The sequence below is a fragment of the Tachypleus tridentatus genome, unplaced genomic scaffold, assembly GCF_004210375.1.
Source record: "Tachypleus tridentatus isolate NWPU-2018 unplaced genomic scaffold, ASM421037v1 Hic_cluster_2, whole genome shotgun sequence".
In the NCBI taxonomy this organism is placed as follows: Eukaryota; Metazoa; Arthropoda; class Merostomata; order Xiphosura; family Limulidae; genus Tachypleus; species Tachypleus tridentatus.
Genome location: NW_027467782.1, coordinates 39,345,733 through 39,354,706, shown reverse-complemented (window position 1 = coordinate 39,354,706; position 8,974 = coordinate 39,345,733). Strand labels below are relative to the sequence as shown.

Below are 8,974 nucleotides of genomic sequence, written 5' to 3'. Positions count from 1 at the left end.
ATAGTTTTAAATATTTTTCAAAATGATGCCTAACAAAACATTTTGCGAATCTTATTACATTGTCCTTCCAAAATAAAGTTTGTGTCTGCCAATCAAACATTTCTAATACTCTGAATTCAACCAATTAATGTGGCAGACAAACAGAAATATCTTTTCTCCTTCGTTTCTTCTTATAGTTTCCATTAACACTTGAACCAGTAATTTCAAGTTATCTCAGATAATTATGCTGCAGTATATTCGGTAGAATTCTGTAAATCAAAACAAACCATTAACTATGAATACAACTATGTAAACAAAACTCAACCTTTTACATGACAAATAATAATGTAATAATATCTGAAATCAATATTTAAATAAAATCACGACTATTAACTTTATATCGAGTACAAAATATCTGAATAAAAATATTAGTCAATAATTTGTTGAAAAATATATTGTGAAATAAACATTTTTCCAAGTATAACATTAAATAAAATTAAATTATATGATGTGTGTCTTATTTCTGTAGTAAAGCCATATCTGGCTATCTGTTAACTGATAATAATTTAAACCATGATTTTTACGTTGTAACTCTGTACAATAAGTGCTGTACCATATGGGGAATGAATTATATTAAAATATATGAGGCATAGTATTTGTTATATAATGGTAACGAAATGCTAGGATTAAATGTGTTCAAATTATCTGTATGTAATTGAAACCTAAAGTTGGTAATCATCTCAGATATAATACGAAACAGAATAAATGACTTTAATGTCCTTAAACATAAAATTAATTGTTCATTAGACAAAATTCTATATTAATTTGAATGATTGGTAAATTTTGTTAATATTATTCAAACTTTCTGAACCTATATTCCTTATACCAACAACTACAAGAGTAATGATTCAGTCATGTTAAGAACCACTCAACAATAACATACCGTTACGTCACATGTTGATGTGTGAATCAGTGTTATTAATTTATACACGTTGGTGTAGCATTCTCAACATAAACAGGAGACAGATGAACGGACACCACGGTTCACAGTATGTTGTATAAAACGTAGTAGATAACGTTCTCTGTCCAATCTGGATTGGATTTCCTTTTCTTTGTGACTTAACACTCAATGGATGTCACAAAATTATAAATTACAAAGTATTTCTGAGTAAACCTGTTCATACAGTTTTAGAATTATTTCATGCTTACAGTTTAATATTTAATATAAACGTGTGCACTCTACATCTGAAAGTTACTCACAAGTCGTGGTCGTTGTTCAGGTCAAATTCTGTAATATCATAAAAAAGGTAAGATAAAAAGATTGCAGAAAGTAAAACCACACTAAGACAATTGTACGAAAAACAAGACATGAGTAATTAGTATGTGAAGAAATGATAATTAGTTAACAACTACAATCATAGGATTTGGAGTCAAAAATCAATAGGTTGGTTGTCTACTGGAGAAACTCGTTCACATTTAAACAAACATGAAATCTGGATTGGTTTTAATTCTTGACATACACTGAATGAATGATTCATAATTATAAAGTCTAAAGTATTTATGAATAAAACTGTTAGTATACATTTATAATTATGTTTTACTTAAAGTTTAAAATATGATATGTGGGTGTGCACACAACATGTCAAAGGTGCTTACAAGTTCGTGTTGGATAAAAAAAACAGTTAAGTTAAAATAGGATAAAAAATACAGATCAATATGGTGATAGGTAACCGCTTTTTATAACTCACAAATTATGTTTTAGTTCCAGATTAAGTTTAACCCCATATCATACAGAAGGGAATTCTTCTGACTAAAGACATCCAAATTTATCTTTGTTCAGGGCTTGTCCATATTTTCACCCAAGAAAACTGCATGGCCTGATGTACTGAGAAAGCCGAACGCCATCTAGTAGTAAGAACTAATAAAATACGGGATTGTTCATGAAAACACACAGAAATGTTCAGTGACACATGGTTTTCGTTTATACGCTAACATGTGAAGAAACAGGACACGAACGATAAAATATAAATATTCTTTGTGGGGATGATACTGATCTGGAATTTATACTTAAAGAAACCATCTACATCAAACAACTTTAACCAACACCAAATATCATGTGGTCTTCATTAAAATCGTTCCATTTAATATATGAAGATTTTTTTTTATTTTTAGTAATTAACTTTCGATATATTTTAGTTTTGATTAAATAATTGTTATTTCAGCAATGTATTTTAGTTATTTAGGTAGAAATAATGTATTATTTTTGTTTTGCTTTAAATAGTGAATGTGGAATATGTAAGATATTTTACGCTACATATTAACAATTGCAGCATTATATAACATTCAGGATATATATTTTAGGTAAATCCAATATAAAAAATTAATTAAGTTATATTTTCTAATCTCACTATTACATAAACGACATGACGTGCATATCTGTGTCTATTTGACCGAAATAATAAATACAGTGTGTCACTATTTATCAAATGTCTCTATAAAGAAAAATCTATAAAAATTCTCACTTTAACATTCTAAATTCGGATAATTTTAAAAGTAACTATGATACAAACAACAAGCGTTTGTTTTCCATAGAAATGAATATTAAGTACTCTTCGTATAACAAGAGCCCTACCTTCACTGGGACTAAACCTGAAGATTTGATTATATCTTTTTTTAAAAACGGTACCACATTTAACAGATAATAAAGTATAGTGTATATTAGAACAGTCCGAAAACCTTTCCCATGCAGTACGTGTCGTAAAAAGATTCTCTCTTTTTTTATAGAAAATGTTCAATTTTTCTAAACTTTTCAACACGACGTTATTGAAAACAGACAAGTATTTGCTAACATTATTTACTAGGCTTCTCACTGGTTGTGGAGTAAAGTGAATGTTACTTACTAATTGTCTAACTTTTGTTTCTTATTTTAAGAATTTAATTTAGATGTATAAAATGTTTCCATGGGAATATACAATTAAAATATTTATAGAAAACGTTATACCTACAAATTGTGCTGGACGAAGTACCCATGAACAGCAGTGTGAGAAACTTTCTTCCATAAAATTTTGTTTTTCTTCGCACAGTTCGGTTCTCATTTTAATATCTTGTCTCCTTAGTTACTATACGTGGCCGCTCTTTCAGACGTTGAGGTGTCATTATGTGACCTTCAATAACACTATTCGTAAGTAAAGGAGTAGCCCAAGATTAGGCAGTGGTTGGTGATGACCAGTTCAGATGTTACACTGAGTTAGTTTGTCGGTAAATAATTTGACTTAAGTTTAAGTAATGATAATTTCCCACTGTTGTTCTTTTAGTCAGTTCAGGAGGCTTAAGAATTATAGCCAGATAGTTGTGATTATACATACATTGACATATTAGAGAAATGATTAATAAATATTCTGTCAGACAGTTTTCAAACTCCCCCCTGGGTACAGCGGAAAGTCTAGGATTTACAACGCTAAATTCATGGATTCTATTCCCCTCAGCGGGCTCAGCAGACAGCCCGATGTGGCTTTCCTGTAAGAAAACACACACACAAACTTACGAACTGTGTAAGATTTTTTGTTTCTTTGTTTTGGAATTTCGCACAAAGCTACTCGAGGGCTATCTGTGCTAGCCGTCCCTAATTTAGCAGTGTAAGACTAGAGGGAAGGCAGCTAGTCATCACTACCCACCGCCAACTCTTGGGCTACTCTTTACCAACGAATAGTGGGATTGACCGTCACATTATAACGCCCCACGGCTGGGAGGGCGAGCATGTTTGGCGCGACCCCGCGACCCTAAGATTACGAAGCACACGCCTTAACGCGCTAAGCCATGCCAGTCCTAACTGTGTAAGATACAGAAATAATAGTAACTGGACGGACCGTAAGGTTTAATATCCAGCACTGTCAAGGACTTGGAAGCGATGTGAAAATAACAGATTTATGGCCAGTAAGAACCACACCCACATTTTTTCTGTTTTCCCGTTCATATAAAATCAGACTTGAAATACTTACTTGGAGGACTACAACAAGGCGTTAGTTACCATGTACTCCCTCTCTAGGTGAGTATCGTCATGAGGACTGATGCAGAAGATAAGTGATTCCGAGTAAACGGAAAGAAGCGCAGTAGCTTTGATGACTTTCCTATAAAACAGTTATTTATTCTCTTCTGACATTTATTTTCCTTTGGAAAGCTGTTTACATTTCTTTCCAATAAAATCCTAATACGTTTCGTGGACTTTTGTTTCTAGTGATTCTACGACTAATTTTTATTTTATAGATTTTGAAAACTCCGGTAAATCCTTTAAGCTGTATCTATTTATTTTAATATTTAATCTTGTATAACAGTCACAGCCTGATATAAATTTTATTGTAATGAGTTAATGTGTTTTTAAGAATGCACAGTTCTATAAATCACTCAACATCTGGGAATTCTGATGTACAGAAGTACATTAAAAGGTTAAGCTATTGATTAAAAGAAAACAAATCAAACCTGAAACTGTTTACAGTTTTATTATCAATGTTCAGGTGTGAAATATGTTGAGGGAGTGGTAATTGATGTAATCAATAAAATCTTAATAATTCAAAACAGGACAAACACCAGAACATTTTTGAATTTCTGTGTCACTACTTTTAGAAAGATAGAATTACTTATAAAGTAAAAAAATACAACAATTACTTCACTAAATATACTGATATTTTCCCATAGTTTTCTAGATACTCATATGTTTATTTTTCTTCAAATTTTAAAATAGGTTTTACCATCGCTGAGTTTGTTATTAAATAAGACAACCACTAATATCTACCTGACATGCGCAGTTTCTGTGGAATTATCCATATGTAGCTTCGTCATCAACATTCGTACAACGTTGACTGAGAAGACAGTGTTACCCTAAAAAAACAACCAACAACATTTCTATTTAAATTCTCGTCCATCTACAACTATGTACATACATATATATGTGTATATATAAATACAGTTATCGTGATAATTGAGTGAGAAAGTGTATGAGAACCTACGTAAATTATTTATATATACACCAACTTGTAGTGATTTGAGTCGAGGAACCTAATGGTGATCCATGTTTGTATGTGATGAGTTATACACCAGCAAATGGTACAAAAGTCCGGTGTACTTCTCCACGCCACGCCAAACATGATCGACCATTCAGCCATGAGGACATTATAATATTACAGTCAATCCCACTATTCGTTGATAAAATAGTAGACCAAGAATTGGCGGTTGGTAGCGATGTCTGGTCTTTCTGCTACATTATGGCCGACTAGCGCAAATAGCCCTCGTGTAGCAGTGACTAAAGACTAATTGTAAGATTGTGTGATACTCTAGAGTAAGGGTGTTACATGAGTTTTGATTTTCTATGTTTGTATAGTAAGTGTTCTGCTAAGAACAATTTAACAATAACAAACCGTTATGTCACATTTCAAATTCTGATACATAGTGTTATTAATTCATAACAAGTTAGTGTAGAATATCCTGTTTGTTGTTAACATTATTCATACCTGTTCTACTGTTATTTAAAAGTTAATGTTGTACTTTGACTTCATCCATAGCTTTTCACACTCAACATGAGAAGTGAAGCCGTTATAAACAGGAGACAGATGAACTGATAGACAGACACCACTGTTCACAGTATATATAAAACAAGCAGTACATAATGTTCTCTGTCCAATCAAATATTGTCTACAGCTGCTTTCAAAGTCAGTCTTCACTGATTGGTGTTGATATCGAATTCTGTAACAATATAAAAGGATGAGATAAAAAGTCTGTCAAAAGTAAACCTCTAAGAAAATTGTACAAAAAACGAGGCTTGAGTATTTACTATGTCAAGAAATGAGAATTAGATAACAAATACAACAACAGAATTTGGGATTAGAAGTTAAAAAACCAATAGGTAAATTATCTATTGTTAAAAATACGCCCATAGGCTCTGGGATTAAGGGTTAAAAACAACAGGTAAATTGTATACTGGGGAATCTTGTCAGACTTCACATATAAAGAAACATGAAAGTTTCGATTGGTTTCTCACATCTCACAAAATTATAAAGTCTATAGTATATGTGAGTAAAATTGTTCGTACAGATTCATAATTATTATTTAAAGTTGTATGATGTTCAGTTGTACAGGGTAATTTAGTGAACCAGATATCTGTGTTGTTCAGTTGTACAGGGTAATTTAGTGAACCAGGTATCTACGTTGTTCAGTTGTACAGGGTAATTTAGTGAACCAGGTATCTCTGTTGTTCTGTTGTACAGGGTAATTTAGTGAACCAGGTATCTATGTTGTTCAGTTGTACAGGGTAATTCAGTGAACCAGGTATCTTTGTTGTTCAGTTGTACAGGGTAATTTAGTGAACCAGGTATCTATGTTGTTCAGTTGTACAGGGTAATTTAGTGAACCAGGTATCTCTGTTGTTCTGTTGTACAGGGTAATTTAGTGAACCAGGTATCTATGTTGTTCAGTTGTACAGGGTAATTTAGTGAACCAGGTATCTACGTTGTTCAGTTGTACAGGGTAATTTAGTGAACCAGGTATCTACGTTGTTCAGTTGTACAGAATCTATGTAATTTAGTGAACCAGGTATTTAGTGAACTATGTTGTTCAGTTGTACAGGGTAATTTAGTGAACCAGGTATCTACGTTGTTCAGTTGTACAGGGTAATTTAGTGAACCAGGTATCTCTGTTGTTCTGTTGTACAGGGTAATTTAGTGAACCAGGTATCTATGTTGTTCAGTTGTACAGGGTAATTCAGTGAACCAGGTATCTTTGTTGTTCAGTTGTACAGGGTAATTTAGTGAACCAGGTATCTATGTTGTTCAGTTGTACAGGGTAATTTAGTGAACCAGGTATCTGTGTTGTTCAGTTGTACAGGGTAATTTAGTGAACCAGGGTTGTCTGTGGGTAATTTAGTTGTTCAGTTGTACAGGGTAATTTAGTGAACCCGGTGTCTGTGTTGTTCAGTTGTACAGGGTAATTTAGTGAACCCGGTGTCTGTGTTGTTCAGTTGTACAGGGTAATTTAGTGAACCAGGCATGCATGTTGTTGAGCGGTATCAGTAAATAAATCAACACGATATGTATGTTTTACAGATGTACCAGGGGGGGAGACCTTCTCGTGGTTAATGACGCTTCCATACACGACACTGCAGATAGCAGTTTGCCCTTGTTTTGACAGTACAATAAGCATGTTTTGTTTCATCAACGGTTGAATAACTTTCCTTATCTGTTTCTGTATTTAATTAATTCAAACACTAAATATTAAAATGTATTGGTAAAGAGTAACATCCGAGTACTTACCATGAAGAACTCGAGAGGACTGTATTGATACGACTTATGTATCTGTATGAAATTTGGCAAACTTTCAGTGTACATAATATATATTTGTGCTGGCATTTAGTGATTCAATAAAGAGGTGCACTGAGTAGTACATGTTGTCTTCATTTGTTTGGTAAACATGTTACCTGCAAAGTAAAACTTACTTTAATGATATCGAGAAAACCCACTTGTAGAAATATATATGTAAAACGGCTAGTTCGGTCATCGTCAGGTTCACAAAGAAAGAAAGAGGTAACTGACCGGAAGCTGACCACGTTGTTCGCTCCTCTACGTAAAATATTTTCTCAACCCAAACGAGCCGTTTTTACACACATAAAACTTACTTTGTATGTAATGCTATTAAGTAACATAACAAATTAACAATGACAGAATGAGCAGACAAACATTACGACTGGGGTTTTGAAGTGTGTGTCGCGGACACCTATGAACATCGATCAAGCAAGCTCCTTTTGGCTGTGATCTGTCTAGCAGTGTCTAGTTAGCACGAGCAATACATTCCCGATACTTAGTCACATAGTAAAAATTTCAATCTGCCCGCGAGACCAGTTCAGGGTGTAAATTCGGCCTTTCTGCTAGCTATAGCTTAACTAAAATTCGGGAAAGACCTTCTTGTGGTTTTGTTGTTTCTATGCACGACACTGCAGATAGCAGTTTACCCTTGTTTCGACAGCAAAATAACCACGTTTTATTTTATCAACGGGTAAATAACTTTCCGTATCTGTTTATGTCAGTGGTGCACAAAATCAGGCCCGCAATGTCCAATAGGAAACTCAAACATAGAGAGTTCGCGCACTTAGAATTCGCGAAGATTAAGCGCTATAGAAGAATATGCATTAGATTAGACACTTGATGGTTCCATATTTGTGTCGAGCAATAAAGAAAATTTAATAAAAAATCTCGTTAATGCATAGGCATTTAATCTTTGGCTTAATGACGTAATATTTCCTTAATTACGAAATCTCACGCGTTCCAATTGTTCTTCGAGATTTACTTACGAGCCCTATTTTGATATTATTTCGTCACAAAATGGTAGCTAATCGTAAAAGAAAAGTTGATGACGAAAACCGGCAGTTTCATGATGATTGTACTGCACAGTACTGTTTTCTTTAAGAACAGAAGAACGTGATTTGTCTGCTGTGTCATTCGACAGTAGCAGTGGCGAAGGTATTCAATATAAAGTGTCATTATGAGTCGAAGCATAAAGATTTCCACAACGTAGTCACTGATGAACGAACAGCTCGAATAGAATCTCTGCGGCAGTCGCAGAACGTTTTCTCAAAGCAGTCAGCAGATTTAGGTGCAGCATGTGAGGTCAGTTACGATATTTCGTTGATGATAGCGAAATCTGGCCAACCGTTCATTGATGGTTATTTTGTTAAGCAATGCATGATTACTGTATCGGAAAAGTTGTGTCCGGAAGCAGTCCGCAAGCTACAGATGGTGGCTTTGAATCGCACGACAGTTCAGTGAAGAATTTCACACCTCTCAGCAGATGTGACAAGACCGCTTTCAAATAAAGCAGCCAACTTTGTCTACTTCTCTTTAGCAGCAGACGAGTCGACTGACATCAGTTCAACAGCACAGCTACTAGTTTTTTTTTCATGGTGTGTCGTCATCGTTTGATATCACAGAGGAACAAATCAGCAAGGTTCCATGAA

General features: G+C 34.0%; 1 long non-coding RNA gene across 4 annotated transcripts in view; it reads right to left on the bottom strand.

Annotated features, from left to right (window-relative positions):
* Positions 1–2,144: 2,144 nt before the first annotated feature.
* LOC143242625 (uncharacterized) overlaps positions 2,145–8,974 on the bottom strand; it is a 34,246-nt gene continuing 27,416 nt past the window's right edge. Inside the window, exon 4 of one of the 4 annotated variants that reach the window (XR_013023022.1) lies at positions 2,145–4,854. This is a non-coding gene — a long non-coding RNA (uncharacterized LOC143242625). Of the gene's footprint in view, positions 4,855–7,309; positions 7,442–8,974 lie in introns of those variants that run through there. The other 3 variants (XR_013023023.1, XR_013023020.1, XR_013023021.1) reach the window with 3 other exon arrangements.